At 42.4% G+C, this 20,546-nt stretch overlaps 1 protein-coding gene across 1 annotated transcript in view; it reads right to left on the bottom strand.

Annotated features, from left to right (window-relative positions):
• Positions 1-748, bottom strand: part of LOC122916901 (neuronal regeneration related protein) — a 28,617-nt gene extending 27,869 nt beyond the window's left edge. Inside the window, exons 1-2 of the mRNA XM_044264289.1 lie at positions 697-748; positions 252-293 (exon numbers count right to left, since the gene is read on the bottom strand). The gene's annotated coding sequence lies outside the window, so the exon portion shown is untranslated. The remainder of the gene's footprint in view (positions 1-251; positions 294-696) is intronic.
• Positions 749-20,546: the final 19,798 nt, after the last annotated feature.

Genomic DNA, 20,546 nt, shown 5'->3' with positions numbered 1-20,546 from the left:
CAAAAGAATTCTCCCTCTTAACTTGTGCATTTAAAAAAAAAAAAAAAAAGCCCAAGTTAAATTCCAGCCTTAATGCAGCAGGACCAAAATACCAGTATTTCTTCAAGGTACACGCTTCGGCTCTTTAAAATTGAGAGGGAAGAAGCATGAACTCTGCAGGGCTGAAGGGTCCAGCTAAGAGCAATGGCAAGAAATCGACACAAAAGAGAAAGCAGCGCTCCCGGCCGGGGATGGGAATAGCATATACTTACAGACAAAAGCCCCGCTCCCTGTTCACTCTCTCCTCTCTACACCTGAAACACAAATGTGGATGAAAAAGGGCATCATGCTAGAAAGACAGCTGGGGGGTGGAGGGGGGGAGAGAAGGGGAGGGGGAGTGGAGGGGGAGGGGAAAGGGGTGGAGGAAGAGGAGAGAGGAGGGGGAAGGGAAACAAAACCCAAACCGGCTTCACTTCCAAGAAGTGCAGCCGTGGAAAAAGGAGGAGGGGAAGGTCTCCCTGCCTCCCGCTCTCTCCAAGAGTGTGTGTGTCTCTTTCTCTAAGAGTCTCAGTCTCTCTCTCTCCCTCTCCTCTCTCTCTCCCTCTCTCTGCTGCCAGTGTGCTAGTGAACAATGAGCTAATTCTGATGGGGCTGGCGCAGCGCCAGCGCCCCAGCCTTGCTGCCACTGTGCGGCCGCGGCGGAGCCAGACTGCTTACTCGGCAGGAATCGGCGACTCGGGGCCCCATCGGCGAGCGGCCAGCGCGCGCGCGCGCCCAGGCACCCCGCACCCCGGGCGCCCCGCGCGCCGCGCCGCCCCCACTGCGCCCGCCGGGTGGGGGTGGGGGGCCGGGGGACAAAGGGGCCCCTGCAGACCCGCGCGCCGCCCCGGCCCCGCCCCAGAGCGCGGCGCGCGCACACCCCGGCCGGGTCTCTCCCGCCCCGGGCGGGCTTCTACGCCTCGACGTGCGGTTGCTTTTCAGACAAATAAGGAGGCGGAGGAGGCGGTTTGGGGGCGCGCCAGGCGTGAAGGCGGCCAGAGCGCTGCACAGCCCGGCAGGCCGCCAGGCCGCGGGGAGAGGCGGCGCGGCCCGTACTGTAATAATAAACCTGCAGCAGAGGGCATCTGAGGGAAAGAGGACGGCGACGGGCGGCAGCCGCCTTCCCTTTTATGTGCCTGTCCCGAGCGAAGCAGAAAATGGTGCCCGCCGGCGGCGCGGAGCCGCAACCGACACACAAAGAGCCGCGAGGCACGCGTTTGCGCACGGCCCGGCCGGCCCGCAGCCCCGCCGGCTCCACGCGCCCGCCCCTGTCCGCAGGAAGCCCGGGCTGGGGAGCACCCCGAAGGCCCGGCCCCGAGGCCCCGTGGCTGCGCGCGCACACTTGGGCACACAATTGTGCACAGGCAGCACGCACGCGTGCACACTGCTGCACGCGCCCGAACAGGCAAGAGCGGCGACCTGGTGTGATCAGCCCGAGACACACTCCCCTCTTGCTTCTTTTTCCTTGAAGGATTTCGCCTGTTACCCCTGCTCTTTGCCGTACTAAAATCATACTTTTTTAATTCGCAGATTGCATTTTTAAAAAGTGCTTTACATTTCGGATTTTTTTTTTTTAAATTGTTCTTATTTAAAATCTGACTATCTTCATAGTAGTGTAACAGCTCAAAATTTTGCTACAACTTGGTTTTGTTGCCAACAAAACAGAATTATCATTTTATGGTAAATGTCAGATGTCAGAGGAGAAGATTATTTCCTAATTATAATGCTTTGCCAAGAAAAAAGATATAAAAGATCATAACCTCTTCTAAATTTACATTCACATTTTAGTTCTAATCACTGAAAGCAGTGTTTTCCCACCACAACAGAGAAGACAGACAAGAGGGTGCTGGGGAGGGAGAATTTACAAAAACATGTTTATGGATGGTCTTATTTTTTAGATTTAAGGTTTTTAGGGGTATAGATAGAGCACACCTTAAATCGCAATATTTTACACTCTTAATTCTGAAGAATAAATTATAAAGTTGTTGCCAGGCCCATAGATCTTTCACACTACAAAAGCCACTGCTGAGGCAAATCCTTATTAAGCTGCCCGTGAATGTGACACATAAGGGACCAGCTAGGAGTTTACCTGAATTAATCTAAAACATCACATTTTTCCTGCAAAAAACTTACCTTGGAGCCATTACTAGGAACAAATCGAAGACACAAAACTCATCAAACCTCCTAAATGCCTTCAGAGCCAATGTTCACCTCCCAGGTAGATGGTCTGGAGAGTGAGTCAGAAGGTGGGACAGGAAGAAACTCAGGCTGCTTCGGTAGGTCTAAATCCCCAGAAGTCTGGTTCAAAGGCACCTCAACATTGAAATCTTTGGCCTCAAAAATAATCCAAGAAGGCACTGTACTTCCACATCAATCAAAAATCTATCCCAGGAAGATACATTAAAAAATTACTTCTACAAGAAAACATACACACAACACACGGACTTTAGTATTTATGCAAAACTTACTAAGATGCCCTTTAAAAACACAGAGAAATTTGGGATCTATTATAAGTTATTTTTCCTTTGCTATAGCCACAAACCTATGGGTGACATTGTTTTTCTTTATTTTATTTTTTTAGAAACAAGAACACTGGGTCAGAATCATAGTCTATTTACTGTGTTCCAGAAAATGGTTACAATCTGACTATCGAAGAAACATTCTTGAGCCCTTCTGGGTAAAGGAGACTGTACTAAACACTATGGACATGAAGGAACTTGCACCACGCCACCTCAGGAGATGTGAGGATAGCCGGCTCCTGCAATCCTGGCTAGCACACTCCAGCCCCTCCCATCTGTCCTGCAGGTTGTCCGGCACACCCACTCTCCTGAAATACCTTTCTAATCACAGCACCCCCTGCCTCATTACAGGTTAAAAACCCCACTTTAGCCTTCCACTCAGATCTCACCACAGTGTGACCTCAATCCAACTTTCTAGCTTCATCATCCAGTTCTTTCCCATTCGTAGAATAGCAGCCCTCCAATTCAGTCTCCTTGATTGCTTAGGGCATACATTTATCCCTAGACCACTGGGGAAGCAAAGTCACGCCAACACTGACTTCCAACAGGATGCCTCAACGTCAATGCTGTTGACTTCTGGGGCTCAATGATTATTTATTTATTTATTTATTTATTTATAATTTATTTATTTGGCAAATAGAGATCACAAGTAGGCAGAGAGGCAGGCAGAGAGAGAGGGAGTGAGGAGGAAGCAAGCTCCCCTCTGAGCAGAGAGCCTGATGTGGGGCTCGATCCGGGGACCCTGGGATCATGACCCAAGCCAAAGGCAGAGGCTTTAACCTACTGAGCCACCCAGGCACCCCTGAATGATTTTTTGATGGGGCCAAGGTGTGGGGTGGAGGAAGGGAGAGGTCCTATTTCCTGTAGAATGTTTAGCGGCATCTCTGGCATCTACCAACTGGATGCCAGTAGCAAACCCTGGTGGTGACAACCAAATGTGTGTCCAGAGATTGTCACGTGTTCCTTGAAGGGGCAAAGTTGCCCTTGGTTGAGAACCATTGTCTTAAACAATCAGATCCATTTGTTGAGGTAGGAGAGGGGGCCTTGCCTGAGTCATGTGGACTGTGTGCAGGAGGGACAGAGACCTGAACAAAAGCAAAGTGTTCTTAGGAAAGATGGCAAAGAAGTGGGCAATATTCTTATCTTCATGGAATCTGCAGTCTGGGGCGAGAAGGTGGAGAAGCAACCTAAGCCAAAGCTGCAGCACAGAGTGATAAGGACAACTGTAGACAGAGCTCAGCACAGGGTGCCCTGTGAGGTCAGAGGCTCCTTTCTCAATCAGACTGGGGGGCTCAAAGACAGTTTTCTAAACGAGGCGATGCTTAAGCTGAATTTGTAAAGAGTGAAGAAAAGCCAGCAAACTGAAGAAGGAGGAAAGTGACATTTGGGGTAGAAGCAGGGGTAAATCATGAGCTAAGGAATTTGCTTGGTGACTAGGGATAGCCAGGTGATTCCAGAACGCAAGAATCCTAGGTCAGAAGCTGACCCTTATGTTCTGTCCTTTGCATGGTTGCCAAAGAACATTCCATCCACGGTTTGGTCAAAAAGAGGATAGGCTTGGGGCACCTAGGTGGCTTAGTGGGTTAAGCCTCTGCCTTCGGCTCAGCTCATGATCCCAGAGTCCTGGGATGGAGCCCCACATCGGGCTCTCTGCTCAGCGAGGAGCCTGCTTCCCCTCTCTCTCTGCCTGCCTCTCTACCTACTTGTGATCTCTGCTTGTCAAATAAATAAATAAATAAATAAAATCTTTAAAAAAAAAATTCATCTTTAAAAAAAAAAGAGAATAGGCTTTAGATGCAGACTTTTCCTTCAACCTCCCTTACATATTTCATTCTCAAATGTATCTTCATATACTCAAATGCATCTCAAATATATAGTCTTGCAATTGTGTTTATCTTCTGTGTCATTCATCGTTTCGGGTAACAAGTTCCATGAGTTTGGGCTCTGGGCAAAAGGCTGGATGTAAAGTGGTCAGAGTCAGTGCTCTGTGACCCCTGAGAACTGATTTAACTTTCTTTACTGTTCGACTGGGGTTTACACCAGAGGACCAGAGTGCTGTGTTATGGTGAAACTACAGACTATGTTTGGCCTTTAGTTGAAGTTACAGAGGCTCAAACAATAGGTATTATAAGTAACTTTATACAACCAAACTTATACAATGTATCTTCTCTGAGCCTCATCTCCTATCCTCTCTGCTTAGTCTCAATGCTGCACAGTTTCCGAGTGAGTGACTCTGTGGCATGACCCTTGGACCTTTTCACTTGCTGTACCTGCTGCCAGAATGGCCCTTTCCCTTTCCCCAGTGTGTTTCTTGCTTCATAAATTTAGGTTCTATATCACTTCTTTTAGGAAATGTGCTTTGAACCTCTGGCCCGATTTAGAAAGGAGTCTTTGTGCTCAGGCGTTGCCACTGTCCTTATCACACTGCTGTAACCTTGGCTTTATTTTTCTGTCTTTACCACCAGACTGTAAATTCCATGAAGGAACAGACTATAGTAGACATTTCTGGTAACTTGCCTAACACCCATTGTTTCTTTCCTCCTCCTCTTTCTTAATGAAACCCTGATTTGTCCTAGTCTTTCTCCTTCCCAACCCCCCCCCCCCCCCCCCTGCCATATAGTCCCTAAGTTCCAGGGAACGTGATTCTGAAGAACACACCCTGGTGGTTTTAGCCCATCAGTGTATTAAATTGTTTGGAGCTGATAATGGGCTATAGATAAGCATGTGACCTAAATTCAACCAGTCAAACTGAAAGGAAAGAATTTTATTGCATGCTTGAGCTAAGAAATTTAAATTCTATGCTTAAAGCAATATACAACGATCGATGATATTTAATCTGAAAGTGACATGAACAGATTTTTTTTCCCACTAGAGAGATTATTCTTTGCACAAGTCAGAGGATGCATTTGAGTAGAGAGAAGGGGAAGCATTGAGGAAGTGAGATCAATTAGGAGACTATTTCTAGTAATCCAGGTGAGTAATCCTGAATGACCCATGGGAAAGGAGAAGAGGGAAGGAGGCAGAATTGCAGGGTTCCTTGGGGGCTTGATAGAGTACTAGAGATTAGCTGGAGAAAAGAGTCTAGGATGAACCCAGATTACTGGCTTTGTGACTGCTCATGTTCCTTCCTAAAATGGAAAACATGGGAAGAAGAATGGATTTGGGAGGGAGGAGTGACAATGAGTTCAGTTTTATATCTACTGAGAGTAGAACCCGCATAGTCTATGTTCCAACAACAAGCCATGAATAAGTGCCTTCTCACCATCTCCCTCTTCCTCATGCCTCCTTCCTAAGATGGATTGACTGGTGTCCCCTCCAAAATTTGTATGTTGAAGTGATAACCCCCAGTACCTCAGAATGTGACTGTATTTGGAGATAGGGTCTTTAAATAGATAATTAAGGTAAATGAGGTCTTGAGGGTGGGTCCTAATCCATTGCGACTTGTGTCTCTGTAAGAAGAGGAGATTTGGGCACAGTCACACACAGGAAAGCCCATGGGAAGACATAGGGAGAAGATAGCCATCTGCCAGTTTCTTTCTCTCTCAGTCTCTAGAGCTGTGATAAAATAAATACCCTTGTTTAAGCCACCAAGTCTGTAATACTTTACTATGGCAGCCTTAGCAAATTTATGCACCTTCCTTGCACCAAACATCTGGAAGGGTAGAAGATCTGTAATATTTCTGTTTGTTACGAGTTTGGGGATACTATAAAAATGGAAGGTCCAAGAAAGATCTGGAAGCTAAAGAGGTAATGTGTTCTCCAAGGACAAGGCTTTGTCCCAATCTAGAAAGTCCCATTAAATATGTATATGAAAGTTGGAGTTGTGGAGGCTCATCTGAAATTCAGGGTCCGTGGTTCTCAGAACAGCATTCCGAAACGCATAAGGAAACCTATTTATGATCTCGCCCCTGTCTACTTGGAAGTTTCCAGCTGTATTTACACAGCTGGTGAAGACAGCACAGATGAGGATTCTCCCTTCACCACTTAGAAACCCACACTGAGAATAAGTTCAGAAAATGCCTCCGTATTTGAAAATTCAGTAAGCCTCAGGAAGGAACACAAAACATCAAAAACCAAGTCACTGACACTGAGGACACCGGCAACGAAAGGAGGAAAAATAGGTGTAAACTGAGCAAAATATGAAATATGAATGTGGAAGCAAATTCAGGATGACTCATAACCCATGCCACTCTAGAAAACATAGTGATGAGCATAGCATTTAAAAGATGAAGGACAAATGTAAGAGGTGAGGAACTTTTGAAAATCATGGTACCCACAGGCCTATATTTTGTCCAACATCTGGAAATAATTGGAAATCCCTGGAAAAATCAAGTTAACCTTTCTAGAGGTGAAGAACAAGCTAGCTATTGCAGAAACAAAGAGATAAATGGAAGGAATGTCTCAGAGGAAAATTTATCCAGATTATCCTACTCTACAAAACAGACCATATGAAACACATTTAAGACAAGCCTTCTGCCTGTCTTAAAAGTTATCTGAATGGTCGTGCAAAACTTTAAAAATAATACTGGTGGTTAATGCTGTTCCAAAATAAGTAAAAGGAAATTATTTTAAAATTCCAGTGGGTGTGCCCCTGTATGTGTGTATGTGTGTGTTAGTTAATTACCCCTAACAAAGAATGTTTTTTTTACTATGGGAAATTCTGAATTTGAAAAGTGATTAACGTATCAATGTTTATTCTCCATAATGCTAGAGAAATGCGGAATTAATACCCTAAAAGACTCACAAAGTATATATCATTACATGATGTGAAGGTAGTGCTTGTCTTATCATTCAAGAGGTGGAGTAAGAAAAAAATGTCCTTAGATTTAAACATCCCCGATACTGTGCTGTGTTTATAGTGTTGCATACATACTAACTCTAATTCTGAAACTAACTTGAGCAGTTTGAGAGCTGAGCGAAGTTCTGTCCCCATTACTGCCATCCTCAGACTCCTAGGATTCCAGAGAGCCCGAGATGCCCAGGGATCTCATTTGGGGCACCTTCCCCACCTGACCACTCAGTGGAGAGGGAAGGAGGGGCTGACACAGAAGTTGGGGTAATTTACCTCTTCTCCTTGTGGAGATACACAAGAAGACCTAGCCAGAAGCTTCAGATATCAGATTTCCCTGGAATTCATAGAAATACAGATGTAAAGAATAACAGAAGTATTGGGGTTTAACTAATAATATCACACATGTTTATTGTACTTTTTACACACGCACACACACAGACATATATTTATGATGGGGGAAAAGGGAGAAAAACAAAGGGAGCCCTTTAGGATCACAGCTGAGTTAGTGAACACGGATTAGACTGTCTAAGTCATGACTGCACTGCATTACTTTTTGCCAAAGGGCCCCCATTGCCCCAAGACTAGCATTTGCAACAAGCACTGGCCATGTGCGGGCAGTTACCTCATGGACTCCTTGTACCGATTCTGTGACATCCTCACCTCACAGATGAATAACTGAGGCAGAGGAAGGTTACACCCTCCAAGCGCTCAGCATCATGTCAGTAAGTAGAGCTGGGACTTGAACCAGAAGTTTGACTCCAAAACCCATTCTCTTCTCCACCATGTTCTCAGCCCCCCTGCTGGGCACTGAAGTCTACAAAATATATCCAGATCCGGTGGCCACTGGTTAGCCTGTCCCTCTCTGACTTCCCCTAATTCTTGGCTATATTCTCTGGCTTCTCTGACTTTCTCACAGACGCATCTTGCTTCTACACCATGCATTCTGACAGTTTACAGAAATGAGATGGTCCTTCAGGCAGAAGAGTTTATTAAAAAAAAAAAAATCACCCAAACTATCCCTAAAACAGCTTGTGATCCTCTGAGGTGATCAATTTCTTTTATAAGTGGTTTTAAGTGACACTATATACCAGTTACACCGCCAAATACTGGTAATGATATACTGTCCGAAAACACCGGAAAACCCAGATTCTCTTCACCCGCTCCACACGTACTCACTTACACACGCAACTGTGCTTACAGTTCCTTTTGAAAGCACACAGATTTCATAACTTCAGGTTTACCTCGGCTTTGGCCTTGTATGTAACCCTTTCATTCTAAATTAAACACCTTGCTGGAGTTGAGAAAGTGTGTCCTAATTGTTTCTTCAAAATAGTGTCGAGTTTTATTTTTGTTGATCCTCAAAGGCATCATGATAAAGTAGTGAGAGTTTGACTCCGTGATTAGGAAGGCCCACGAGACCTCCCTGAGAATTCTGAGAATGTGTACTTTAAGAAGCTGAAATCAGGACAGTTCCAAGAAAAATGGCCAGGTTTTCATCTTCATGGACTTGCCTTCGTTTTGTGCCAAAAGGTCCGTGACTTAAAGCATCCAGTTGTAATCCCTCAGCTGTGCTCTGATGAGCTGACAGGGTAAAACACATCAGCTCCTCACTAGAGAGAGAACTCTTCAGGCAGATAATCAAGACCACAGGTGTGGAGGGGGCCGTGTAAGGCGGTGCCGTGTTATCCTCCCACATACTGACTCCGCCCAGGAGATGCCTGGAAACCTCTCCTCTTGGGTCTTCTCCACCATCATCTACTAGGCCTTCTCCCTCTGTCTCTCCCTCTCTTCCTCCTTTCATCCCCCTGGAGTTCTGTTGGTTCCTCCTCACAAACTCAAGTTCAAATGACTAGTCCCTTGATTTCTCTCCCATGGAATTAGGTGCCCTTTCAGCTCAGGTGGGAGACAGGGGCCAAAGGCCCAGGAAAGCAGTGGGAAAGTGCTTGTTCCTGGAACAGTATGACAAGGGGAGAACAATTCTTTCTGACATAAATCCTCTGGGTGGTAACTCTTCACTGGTTGCTAAGCTCAGAAAACTTTTTATTCCTTCTGCCAACAAATGTACAGTTTTACAGTCTTACGTGTCCTGAACTCGTTTTGTCCACTTTTCATAAATTGCAATTTACTTCAGCATCTCTCCTACCCTAGGGATTTAAGGATACACATGAACAAAGCCTCCACTGGCGATATATAAATACATCCTTGGAAATCCAAACAGTCAAGAATTTTGATGCTTCAACTCAAGTTAGGCTGACCTGAGAGGAGACAGAACTGTATTTCTGCAACATATATGAAAAGGAAGATTTTACAGGACAAATTAATGAGATAAACATGGTTCAAGCTTTTAAAAGTCTAGCTTTATGTTTTAGAGTCGAGCTTCAGCACTTTTTCAGTAATTTTCACAAAATGTGCTGTAAATTACCCAAAAAAAAAAAAAAAAACCCTAAAACAAAACAAAACAGAACTTACTTATTAAAGTAATCATAAAAGACCCATGCTTTGGAGTAGTTCAATGGCAAATCTGCTAGTGGCTTTGCAAGGTAAAAAGTAGCAGAAATCTCTGTCTTCAACACAGACGTGTTAGTCTCCCTTGACTTAGTGTCCCTGGCACTTTGCTATCTGCGTGTCCTGCAGGCATCAGAAACTCATGTTACCCCAAACTGAAGTTACTTTCTTGGAAGTCTGGGAATATCTTCTGTTCTCTGTTTTTACAAATGGTCACGCTTCCATGTGCTCACTCACATCAGGTGGAAACCTTCCTCAACTCACTCTTCTGATCATCTCTGGTTGGTGTTAAGCCTATACTTTAAACAGCATCCTTCAGCCTCAAGTCAAACATTACCACTTTTGTGAAGCTTTCCTGATGACCCATTACGCCTAGTGACACCATTCATTCGATTCATTAAGTCTTCGTTGAGCATCTGCTTATTACGCACAGAGGAAAAAAGCTTAGCACTGGAAATAGAACAGTGAACAAGACAGACACTGGCACTGTCCTAATGGAATTTAATTCTACAATCACACTTCATAATACAAATAAGTTAGCAAGCAAGGCATTTTAAGATAAAGAAAAACAATGTCTTAAACGATGTGGCAAAGAATGCTTGGGGGTAAGGTGGGAGAAAGGGTATTGGGGGTGGGCTTTTTGAGCTGATACTTGAGATAAGACCTGCAAAATGAGCCAGAGCCAGCAGCTGAAAGATATGGGGGTAAGTGTTCTATCAGAGGGGAGGAAAGCAAGGGCAAAGGTACTGTGACATGAATCTATAGAGTATTGAAGGCATAAGAAGACACATTTCTGGGGGCAAGGAAAACTAAAGCGAAGATGAACTTTTTTTTTTTTTTTTAAAGATTTTATATATTTATTTGACAGACAGAGATCACAAACAGGCAGAGAGGCAGGCAGAGAGAGACGGGGAAGCAGGCTCCCCACCGAGCAGAGAGCCCAATACGGGGCTTGATCCCAGGACCCTGAGATCATGACCTGAGCTGAAGGCAGAGGCTTTAACCCACGGACCCACCCAGCTGCCCCCAAAAGATGAACTTTTGGGACTTTATCAAAATAAAAAGCTTCTTCACAGTGAAGGAAGCAATCAACAAAATTAAAAGGCATAGGAAAAGCAAAGGAATAGAAGGTATTTGCAAATGACATATATGATAAAGGGTTACTATCCAAAATCTATAAAGAGCTTATCAAGCTCAGCATCCAAAAAACAAAAAATCCAGTTAAGAAATGGGCATAAGACATGAATAGACATTTTTCCAAAGAAGACATAGAGATGGCTAACAGACACATGAAAAGATGCTCCACATCACTTATCATCAGGGAAATGCAAATCAAACTACAACAAGGTATCACCTCACAGCTGTCAGAATGGCTAAAATTAACAACACAGGAAATGACAGATGTTAGTGAGAATGTGGAGAAAGGAGAACCCTCTTACAGTGTTGGTGGGAATGCAAGCTGGTGCAGCCACTCTGGAAAACAGTGTGGAGGTTCCTCAAGAAGTTAAAAATAGATCTATGCTACGACCCAGCAATTGTACTTTTGGGTATTTATCTTTAGGATACAAAAATACTGATTTGAAGGGACACATTCACACCAATGTTTATAGAAGCATTTTCTACAATAGCCAAATTATGGAAAGAGCCCAAATGTCTATTGACTGATGAATGGGTCAAGAAGATGTGGTGTGTACATACATACATACAGACACAGGAATATTACTCAGCCATCAGAAAGAATGGAATCTTGCCATTTGCAACAATGTGGATGGAAATAGAGGGTATTGTGCTAAGTGAAGTAAGTCAGAAAAAGACAAATCCCATATGATTTCATGCATAGATAGAAATTAAGAAACAAAACAGATGAACATGGAGGAAGGGGTAAAAAAAAAAAAAGGAGTGGGAGGCAAATCATAAGAGACTCTTAACTCTAGAGAACAAACTGAAGGCTGCTGGAGGGGAGGGTGGGGTGATGGGCTAAATGAGTGATGGGCATTAAGGAAGGCACTGTTGTGAGGAGCAGTGGGTGTTATATGAACTGATGAATCACTCAACTCTACTCCTGAAACCAATATCACACTATATTAACTAACTAGAATTTAAATAAAAACTTGAACAAAGAGAAAAAAAAAGGCATAGAAAGAGTGTGATTGAGATAATATGGCTGGAGAGTCATGAACAACAGAAAAGAGTAATGAAGATGAGATCACAAAGGCAGGAATTCTGGTTTGGCACATGCCCCATTGTATGTTAAGCCTTTCATTGTATCACCAGACTTTGGGGACCATTACTTTTGATTTTCAGACCCCTGATGTTTGACACAGTGGGTAGAACATCTGTTTAGTGTATAAATATGAAAGAATACGTGTTTTCCTTTAAAATAGAGTTTAAAGTGGCTAGTCAGTTCAAGATAGTGAAGTTTTACTAAGTGTTTAATAAATCATCAATAGTTAATTTCCAAGAAGTACAGAATTTGCAGAGAGTTATCTAAACAAACTGTAGTTTCTCTCTTCAGTTTATAAAGACAGCTCTTCAGAATTTATTTGAGGCATTAAAATGATTTTTTTTTGAATCCTTAACCACACCAAAACTCAAGTTTGATTTGAGTTAATGAATTTGAGATAATGAATGAATGAGATAATGAATTATGAATGAGATAACGAATGAATGAGATAATGAGTTATTCCCGATGCCCCGATGGGCAAGCAAGAGAAACAAGCACTAGAGCTTGACTTGAATGAGTTCTTTCAAAGTATTCTCCAACTCTCACACACAAAACCATTTTTCTCCTAGGAAAGGAACTTTAAGCATAGAAGATTTGGGTTTCACCTGAAGAAGAAAAAGTGCTCAAACTTCTATCTCTCATCTTTGTTAATATCCTTTTTTTTTTCTTTTCCTACAGATGTTAGGAGAACAGCACCGATAGTTCACTTAGAAACAATGAAATGATGCGGACTGCATTTAAGTGGTAGGTAAAGGTATAGGAGGAGTAGACCCAAGTCCCAAGAGGAGAAGCTGTGTGTTCTCAAGGGCGCCGTGTTAAGCACATTCACCTGCATAATCTCCCTTAAACTTCACCAAATTCTTCGAGTTAAACATTCTTTAACTCATTTGAACAGATTTTAATACAGTTTAACAGATATGGGATTACTGAGTAAATAATTTGCCTGAGCCCACCGACACTGACACACAGTTAGTAAATGACAGAGACAGGATTTCAAAGCAGGACTGACTGACCAGAAGCTTCTTACTCTTTTACACATATATGTTTTACACACACACACAACTGAATATTTATGTTCTTTGTATATCTCTATCTGCCAATGGAAAATTTAGAGGCGGGGTTTTATTGTGCCATCAAAATTTAGTATTTCCCTATCCTCCGAATATAAACCAAAAATTACACCAAAGTCCCTAAGAACCTGCGGCATGACTTCAGTTTTGGCTAAATAATTGAAGCAAAAGAACTATGATTTTAGAATGATTTAAAAATATCTATCTGCTGTTACAATAGCTTAGCTATGAATGCCACTGTAAAATGCCACCATCAGGAAAAGTTTCAGAGGAAATGGAATTATGAGGTATTCCAAGATCTGTGAGACAAGGAGGTTGGACTAGAATGTTCTCCAAATCCCTTCTGGTTCTAACGTTGTAAAAATTCCCATGACTTGAAAGCTTGGAATGGAATTTTTGTGTGAAAATTGACAAACGGCGTCTCCTACTTAAATGCATTCCTTCAGTTACCCTCAAACTGTGAGGACTTGGAAAATTATCATCTCAATCACACTCTATTTGGTCAAGGGTCTCTCTCTTTGCAGTCTCTCTCTTTGCACTCCTGATAAACGATCAGAGGTGCTGGACGGAGGTGAGCCTACTTAGTCCAGCCCCACATCAAGGAAAAGGTGAAAAGCCTCAGTATTACACAATCAAGTCATCTCTTCCAGCTTCTCACCAAACACGAGACCATAGGCATCTCTGGTTCTTTACGGGAACTGTAATCTCAGCCTTTGACCGGGGAGCTGGATGTTTCCCCTAGAGAACAACATAAGGCTGAATCGCCTTAGATTCAGCCTCTGAAAGATGTCATTTTCCTGAAATGTTCCTTTTCATGAATTTTCCTTATTACATGTTATTAATCAAGAGACCTAACATAAATGATGCTGCATTTCAGAGCATGGCAGTTTAGGTAATGTTACCTTGTTACTAATGGTTACTGCTGCTTGGTTTTTCTTAAATAGCAGAACGATGATATTCAGATAATCTATTTTAGGTTCCCTGTTCATCTGTATTCAACTAAAGTCAACATAGTATTGATAATTCCAGAATTTTACTATATATAAACACACTTTTAACTGTTATGTTCATACATCATCTATATGTCCTCAGTTGAGGTTACAACAGACAGTAAGACAGGCAAGTTACAGTGCACATAACTTTCCCTCAATTCTCTGAGCCTTTATTTGTTTGAAAAACAATTTAGAGAGCTACCATAGGCTCAGCACTGTACTATGCTCCTGGATTAAACACGAAATCTTTGCTCAAGGAAGGAGCAGCTTAGTAGAGGAGACAGAATTATAAACATACATAAAGACTCTAATAACTATGTAACTCTCTAAAACAAATGTAATAAATTGTATTTAGAGGTCGTTCATTAGTCCTTGACTTATGCAAAAAAATAGGAATGACGCCTTATTTTTATTCCATTGAAATCAAGAAGTGGGAGCTGAAATACTAGTCAAAAGTTCTTTGCTCAAGAAATTTGGAAATGACTGGTTCTTTCACTGAGAATATTTAACAGTGAGAATGTCTTCAGTGAACTTTATTGGGAAAGGGTGAGAACCCATCTTTTTCCATTATCCACCCAACATCATTAAGAATTTGCCTCCGGGGGATGCCTGGGTGGCTCAGTCAGTTAAGCGACTGCCTTCAGCTCAGGTCATGATCCCAGCGTTCTGGGATCGAGTCCCATATCAGGCTCCTTGCTCTGCGGGGAGTCTGCTTCTCCCTCTGCCTCTGCCTGCTACTCTGCCTGCCTGTACTCTCTCTATCTCTCTGAAAAATAAATCAATAAAATCTTTAAAAAAAAAAAAAAAAAAGAATTTGTCTCCGGGTAGAAGGGGATCAACACCTTCACCAGGTAGAAGGTGATCAACAAAAGAGACATGCCAAGATGTCTCTTTTCTCTCTACCAAGAGGACCCAGAACCAAAGCTAAGGGTTTAAATGATCTAAAGTTCTTCCTTGGGATAGTTCTTTGTTCAAAATATGCTTTCTACAGAGTCCTTAATATTCTTAATATTCTTAATGGTCACAGAGCCCTGAATGGCATAGCAACCTCTAAGCACTTAGGGCAATCCTGAAGGTGAGCTTAGACCCTAAGACACAGGACCACACTCCTGCACCAGGCAGGCCCTTCAAGCCCGGTTGTAGGGAAAAGGTCACGAAAAGCCCCTTGTGGTTTTTTCTATTCTGTTCTTCCAGGAGTTGATAAACACCTGACAAATTTTGATTCAATACCTATTCCCAGAATTTAGACTGAAGCCTCAAGATGGAGAGCTCTGGAAACACCATTCAACTCACCAGTATTCCTTTAGTTCTCCTTATGTTCCATGCCCAGCATTGTGCTAGAGCTTTGGATAAGAGAGAGATGGGGCTCGGGGGTAGGGGGGGGGAGGAAAAGAATAAACCAACAGACAGATTAGTGGTTCCCCAAAGATGTCTCTGTCCTATCCCCACCACCTCTGAATAGATAACCTTACATGGTAAAAAAGGGACTTGGAAGATGGAATTAAAGTTATAGACCCTAAAAGAAGAAGATTACCCTGGATTTTTCAGCTGTGCCCACCTAATCACATGGGTCCGTAAAAGCAGAGAACCTCTTCCAGCTGCAGCAAAAAGAGAGGCCAAAGAAGGGGCACTCTGAAAGATTCAAAATGTGACGAGTCAATAGACAGGAGTGCAGGTGTCTCAAGGAGCTGAGAGAGCACCTGGCTAACAGCCAGCAAGGAAACGGGGGCCTCAGCTCTGTGATCTCAAAGAAGCGAATCTGCCAACCGCCAGAACAGCTGGGAGATGGATTCACCCCCAGAGCTTCTAGAAAGGATCCCACACTGCTCACACCCCGATTTCTGTTGTACATGACTCTAAGCAGAGGATTTAGCCGAGCGGTGATACCTGGACTTCTAGCCTGCAGAAATTTGAGATTAAAAAAAAAAAAGGTTGTTGTTTTAACTGCTACATTTATGATAATTTGTTATGGCATCAGTGGAAAACAGATACAAACAATAAATGGTCCCCGGCTGCAGAGAATCTGATAGAGGAGAAAATGAGTAAGTGTCAGGCTATAACATGATGATTTTTAAAAATTATTTTCCTCCAAAGTTTTATTTAAAATTCTACTTTGTTAACATACTGTGCAGTATCGGTTTCAGGAGTAGAATCCAGTGGTTCATCGTTTACATACAATAGCCAGAGCTCATCATAAGAAATGGCCATCACCCATCTAGCCCATCCCCCCCCACCTACCTCCGTCAACCCTCAGTTTGCTCTCTATCATTAAGAGGGTTTTTATAAGGGGTCAGTGGGTGAGGAGAAATCTTCCTGAAGAATGAGATCAATAAAGACCAATAGCTTTAAGCATCTCAATGATTGCACCTTAAGTCCCTCTCTATACCTGTCCTCATTTGGGGGGCATTTTATGTGGCAGTCTAAGTCGGGAGCAGTGTGAAGCACCTTTCCATCCCTCTGTGACTTGTTGGCCTCCCTAGGGTAGCATGAGCCCTCTGGTTACCACGCATAAAACTTTTCAAAACTAAACAAATGACTCTAACACAGAACATTACTAAGAGTGCAATTTGCCTTTTGTGTTCTTGAAAAAACTAAGATAGCAGCCACACTTAGGTTCTGTGTGTCTGTCAATCACTTTCTTTATATGGAGGCTTTCTTTTAATTCTCTGGAGCGTGCCTTAGGGCAAGATTATTTTTAATAATCCAGAGAATGAATTTATGGCATAAATTATTTTTATTGATTAATATGATCAAGACCCATCCTGTGGGTGGTGGAAGAAAGAGAAGACAAGAGCTTTGTAAAATATGCTTTGGAAACCTGATGTAAAGGAAATATCCCAAATCATTCTGTCAGTTATTAACAGTGAGAGAAAACAAGCAACTGTCTGAGGGAAAATATTCTCACAAAGGTCTAACTTCTTTATTATCAAAAGAGCTCCCCTAAATCAATAAAGGACCAACAACTCAATAGAATAATGGATTAGGTAGGGGCGTCTGGGTGGCTCAGTGGGTTAAGCCTCTGCCTTCAGCTCAGGCCATGATTTCAGGGTCCTGGGATCGAGCCCAGCATCGAGCTTTCTGCTCAGCAGGGCATCTGCTTCTCTCTCTCTCTCTGCCTGCCTCTCTGCCTACTTGTGATCTCTCTCTCTCTCTGTCAAATAAATAAATAAAATCTTTAAAAAAAAAAAAGAATAATGGATTAGGTAATATTAAAAGAGAAATCCCAGCAAAGGAAATAAGAATGCTTTTAAATTTTGGAAAGATACTCACTTGTAGTAAGAGACTTTCAGATTAAAATTACAAGGAAACATGATTTAAGCCTATTGGACAGACAAGTTCAAAACAAGTGCTGATTTACTGTGGTCATGAACATGAGGTGAGACAGTGTTAAATATTGCCAGGAGGGGCCCATGCTAGTTGAAATGTTTTGGAGACCATTTATTCATATGTACTAAAGTTAAAAATGCACATATCTCTCGGTCCAGCACCTTTACTTCTTAAACTTTTTCCCAAAGATAAACCTGTATATCTACAAAGTGATCTCTGTAAAAGGATACTATGTGGGACATATTTTGTGATAACAAGTGTTTGGAAACAACTTACATGTATGTCTATTATTAGTGGGCTAGTTAAACAAATCATGGAAAAATCCACTTAATACTATGCAGCTGTTAAAAAGAATGAGCAAAATTGGAATAACCATTTGGGAAAACTGTTTGGCAGTGTTTCCCAAAGCAAAACAAAAGCTGACCTCATGACCCAGTTGGCACACAGATAGAGACCCAAGAGAAATGAATACCTATATCCACTAAAAGATATGCCCAAGTCTGTCCATAGCAGCTTTAATCAAAACAACCCCTAAATAAAAACAATCCAGATGTCCATCAACAGGAGAATGAGTCAACAGTGATCTACTCATACAATAGTATAATACTCAGCAATAAAAATAAATGGAAATGCAACAACACGGAAAATCTCTCTGACTTGTTGAAGGAAAGAAGGGAGATAGAGATATGGTTTCATGTATATGAAGTTTCAAAACAGGCAAAACTAAGTGCAATAACAGAAGTTAGACTAGAGGTTTGTTTCTGATGGCATGGGGGAGCATTCTGAAGTGATGGAATGTTCTATACATTGATCTGAATGGTGGTTACAGGAACATATATATATAAAAATTTTCCCCCTGTACACTTAAGATTGATGCACTCCACACACTTTCTGACTTAACTTTGATAAAAAAAAGTAAAGAGGAAGAATAAGGAAAAAGATGAGGATGAGTAGTAGGAGGAGAGTGGATCTATTTGTACCCCTGTAGAGAACCTGTAGTCTAGAGTATTAAGTGAAGGCATATCCCAACTTGAGTTTCTCATCTGAACCACTGCACACACAGGATTATTTATAACTATTTCCTCAATTCTCCCAAGTATAGTACCTAACACTCCCTGAGGCCTAGGAGAAATATTACTTTATTACATGGCATGGATACCTTCAGGTACAAGAGCTTAACTTTCTCAAGGAATCCTAGATGAGAATGTTTACGTATGCTACATGTTGTTTTTTTAGAAATATATATTTATCACAAAAAACAAATAGTGATTGGAGAGGGATCTTGTAGCTCACTTCTAACGGTATGACCAATTGTACAACTTGAATTGTATACTATGTGTATGGGAACACGGGAATTTCTAGACGGAGCAGCGAGAGTATGAGAGAGCTGGGACACTTCGGAATAAATGCAGGGATGCTTCAGTATGGTTATATGTTAACTAAGAAATGAGGCACCTGGGTGGCTCAGTTGATTAAGCCTCTGCCTTCAGCTCAGGTCATGATCCCAGGGTCCTGGGACCCCCTGCTCCGTGGAGAGCCTGCTTCTCCCTCTCCCTCTGCCTGCCACTCCCCCTGCTTATGCTCTGTCTCTCTCTCTCAGGCAAATAAATAAATAAACTCATATTACTTTGAGTTTCTCTAAGAAAGAAAAAATAAAGACTCTGATGGCAAAGTATGTGATTTAAGACTGTCCAAGTTCCAGAAGTTGTAGGCGAGGAGGAAGAAAACGGAATTTGTCAAGAGCATGATTTCAGTATGGCAAGGTTCTGATAATATTCTTTCAGAGGGTTGGGTCACTTTTTCCCATCTAAGCCCAGTTGTCTTGTGAAGGAGCTGATGATTGCGATAAAGAGGGGAGGAAGGGGAGGTCTGGGAATCTGTCTGGCTGGTAACTTTAAAGGTTAAACAGCAAAACATCAAAATAGCTTCTCTGTTTTGCTGGTGAATCAAGGTAACTAAAGCCAAAGAAAGCCAAAGAAACTGAAGCCTGATGGTGGAAACCACAGAATTTAGTACAGACCAATTTCACACACATGTGCACGCAGACACACACACACACACACACACACAGGGCCCAGAAATTAGAGTGGTCTTGGTGAGGAGAATCAAGTTGGGTTCCAACCTCCAACCAGCATATCAGGCTCTTCACATACCAGGAAAATTGCACCAGAATTTCCAGATACATGTGTAACAATGAAGAGAACAGTAAGTACTATGGAACAAGAAGCAGGAGACTTCATGAACACATCAGTGCACGTGCACGGGCTTCAGGTACACTCTGTCATTAAATCCTCACAGCATCCTGCTGCAGCAATGATGCTGTTATCCTCCTCCTACAAATGAGGAAATAGGCTCAATGAGTATAAGCAGCTTGCTCAATAGTTGAGTGTGGCCCACACTTCCTTTCCTCCAAACCCTACCCTGTTCGTGCAGTACGTGGCTTGCCACCAGTCAGAATTCCGATGAACTCCTCCTGTAAAGAATTACGCATGCAGAGTCCAACTCCTTACTTCTTTCATCGTGATTTAGGTTTTTTCCACAATCCGTTACATATCTTAATTTGCTGATGCGTTTGACCCCATTTCTTGAAATGGGCACACATTGCTTAGAAATGCCTTACGAGTTTGTTTTTGTTTGCCTGTTTCTTTTGCTGTGACACTCGTCCTAGGGAGCAGTTAGAGATCTCTTGAGAAGGAAAAAAACAAAACAAAACAAAACAAAAAAAACCCAACCCTGACAAGTAGCATATTCGTTGGCATTTTGCAAAGCCCTGTGATGAAGCCCCCTCAAAGTTCACTATTCAAGTGTTAAAAAATGCAAAGATACTTCAATGACATATTATTTCTCGAGACAGCTCTTCGATTATCTCAGGTAAGTTCACGATGGCAACATCTCATTCAGTATTAAAGTATGTTTTATCCTTTTAATGGTCCTAGAGTATCAAGGAGGAACATCAGTTACACTGTAGAGAAGCTCCTTGATTTAAAATTCTTCATTGCTTACAGCATAGATGCCCAGAAAATAGTAGGTAGATAAATTAATGAAAATAGAAATAGCTTGCCATTTTCCTTCTCACGTTTGGTGTGTAGAATCATCTCT

Source organism: Neovison vison, chromosome 1 (assembly GCF_020171115.1).
Source record: "Neovison vison isolate M4711 chromosome 1, ASM_NN_V1, whole genome shotgun sequence".
NCBI lineage: Eukaryota > Metazoa > Chordata > Mammalia > Carnivora > Mustelidae > Neogale > Neogale vison.
This window is presented reverse-complemented; position numbering and strand designations above follow the sequence as displayed.